The sequence below is a fragment of the Cynocephalus volans genome, chromosome 4 (assembly GCF_027409185.1).
Source record: "Cynocephalus volans isolate mCynVol1 chromosome 4, mCynVol1.pri, whole genome shotgun sequence".
NCBI lineage: Eukaryota > Metazoa > Chordata > Mammalia > Dermoptera > Cynocephalidae > Cynocephalus > Cynocephalus volans.
Genome location: NC_084463.1, coordinates 21,612,077 through 21,615,119, shown reverse-complemented (window position 1 = coordinate 21,615,119; position 3,043 = coordinate 21,612,077).

Here is a 3,043-nt window from a genome sequence, read left to right as displayed (position 1 = left end):
TATCATGTGTGTGTGTGTGTGTGTGTGTGTGTGTGTGTGCACGTGCGTGTGCACGTGCATGTGTTTTATGCCTCCCTTTCCATTGATGTCCTCATAACCAGTCCCCAAATCCAGCTTCCACAGCATCTCTCAACTCTCCTTACTTTCATCTCTACCAACCTCTACTCTAACTCAGGCCTCCTCATTACCTTTTTTTAAATTAAAATTTTCCTACAGTATTTAGCTCCATACTTTCTAAACAACATTATTGCTTCAGATGCTTGATTTTTTTTCCTGTTCGACTTTGACATTATCTTTGCCTTTTTCCTCTGGAGATGGTGATTTAACTCTCTAACACATATTCCCCATGTGCATAGGCATACTTCTCTTTCCTCAATCTCCTTAACTCTGTGACTATATGATTTGTGGTTAAACTGGTATTCAGTACTTATAGTACTATGACTATGAAACTATTGTTTGTAACCAAGCCATGTAGTGTACTGTGATTACATTTCCTTTCCTGTACACTTTCTTTTTTTTTTAAGTTAATATCAGTACTTTTTAAACGGGCTTAGTTTTATATGTACGTCTGCTCCAAACTTTTCAGGAAAACTGTAAATTCCCTCCAATATCTGGCCATAGATACCAGATAATTTACCAATTCCCCATCAGTTCAGTGTCATTTTGTTTTTCCTGAGGATGTGACATGGGGATCACCTCTCTTCTTGCTGTTAACTAGCCTGCTCATCTTTAAGCCTGTGGCACTTCTTTGTATCAACATTTTGGGAATTCCTTTCATTTCTCTCCTAAGTGAACCTCTTATTTCTTGGATCCTGTATCTCCTCTTTCTTCATTTACTCCCTTATTTTGATGAAGCAAATCTTCTACAAGCCTTCATAGAAAAGATTCACAGGAGGCAAATATTTTTCAGAGATTGCATTTTTGGAAATGACTTTTTTCAGTGTTACAGTTGATTCATAATTTGTCAAGGTGTAGAAATATTACCTAAAAGTCATTTTCCCTCAGAATTTCGAAGACCCTGTTCCACCATTATTTTAGTATCTAGGTCTGTTTTCAAGAAATCCAATGCCATTCTGATTCTTTTTCCTTTGCACGTGACCCTTTTTACTCTCTGGAAGTTTTTAGGGCCTTCCTTCCTTCTTTCCTTCCTTCCTTTTTCTCTCTCTTTCCTTCCTCTCTCTCACACCAGCTTTTCTGAGATATAATTCATATACCATACAATTCACCCAATTAAAATGTACTGATTTTAGTATATTCACAGAGTTGTGCAACCATCACTGCAATCAATTTTAGAATATTTTATCACCCCAAAAAGAAACCAACCTCATACCCATTAAGCATCCAGCCCGTTTCCCCTCAACAACCCCCCACCCCCTGTCCTAGGCAACCACTAGTTTACATTCTGTCTCTCTAGATTTACCTATTCTGAATATGCCACATAAATGGAGTCATACAATATGTGGTCTTTTGTGACTGGCTCTGTCACTTAGATAATGTTTCAAGGTTCATCCACATTACAGTGTGTCTCAGTACTTTATTCCTTGTTAAGGCTGAAAAATATTACACTGCATGGATATAGCACATTTTATTTGTCCATTCACCAGTTGGATGGTGGACATTTAGGTTGTTCCACTTTGGGGCTCTTATGAATAATGCTTCCATGGATAGAATTTTCTTTTTATCTCTGACCTTCGCTGTTTCATGATGACATTCCTCTGTGTCACTTTTTCATTCATTGTGTTGGGCACCAGATAGACCCTCTCAGTCTGAGAAATTGTGGCCTTTAATTCCTGGAAATGTTCTTATATTATTTCTTTGATAATTTCTTCCTGTCAATACTTTCTTCTCTCTTTCTAGAATTCCAATTAGTTGGATTTTGGACCTTCTGCTTTGGTTCTCAAATGTTTTTTAAACCTTTTACTTCTCTATTCTATTTTGTTTTCTTTTTTGTTCTATTTTTTGGGAGTGCTTCTCAACTATTTTCCAACTTTTCTATGAATTAATTTATTTTAATATTAAGATCTTTCTTGTTCTCTCTTCTTTTTCTTAGCATCCTGTTCTTTTTAAGGAATACAATGTCATCTCTTGATTCTCTTGAGACTGCAATTATTGATTCTATTTTTGAAGTTTCTTTTTCTTTCTGAATTGTCTGCTTCTTCAAATTTCCTTTATTTTGACTTCTGCCTTTTATACTAGAAATTTCCCTCAAATTTTTAGGGATTATTGCCTGTCCACTATTTTTAAAATTATGCCTTATCAAGGGTTCAGATCCCTGTACCAGCCAGCTGCCAAAAAATAAAAAAATAAAAATAAAAATAAAAATAAAAATGATGCCTTAAAGAGCAAATAGAGATTGTGTGCGTGTGTGTGTGTGTGTGTGTGTGTGTGTAGGGCTTGGTCTTGGTGTCTAGTGGGCCTGCAGGATCTGGCTTTTTTCTTAGGGACCCCCAAACATCAATTTTGATTAGTCTTTTCTCTTGAGCTGGTAAGTTTTCCAGTAAAGGAATTCTCTTGCCTTCTGCCTGAGGAGGTGAGCATAAGCCTGGCTGCTGGCATTTTGGGAGCCTAGCCAGGGAAGAGGACTATGGGATTGTATTATTTGGTATGACATCTTTCCCTCAATCTCCTGGTTTCAGAATGAGCCTCAACTCCACTTCCAGCTGTGACTGTTGTCTCTGTGTGTCCTTCTAGGGAAGTCCTGTCATCTGCTGGGAATCGGGGTGGGGAGGAGGCAGGTACCAGGCTGCCTGTTTCCAGCCTCAGGTCTTTGGCCTTCGGAGACACCTGAGGCAATTCCAAGTCAGATTTTTGTCAACAGCTCCCATCTGCTGTTTCTCCTGTCCCTAGCCTTTGTTGGCTCACGTTCTTTTTATTCATTTACTGTCGTTTCAGTTGGATTTTATGAGGGAGCGCAGATAGACAAGCAAGTCCAATCTACCGTGTTTAACCAGAGTCCTAATTGCGTTTGATTGAGCTATCCTATCAGCCTGGTGCTCATCTCTTTAAAGTTGTGTCTACTTTGACCCAATCTATACGTTTCTGC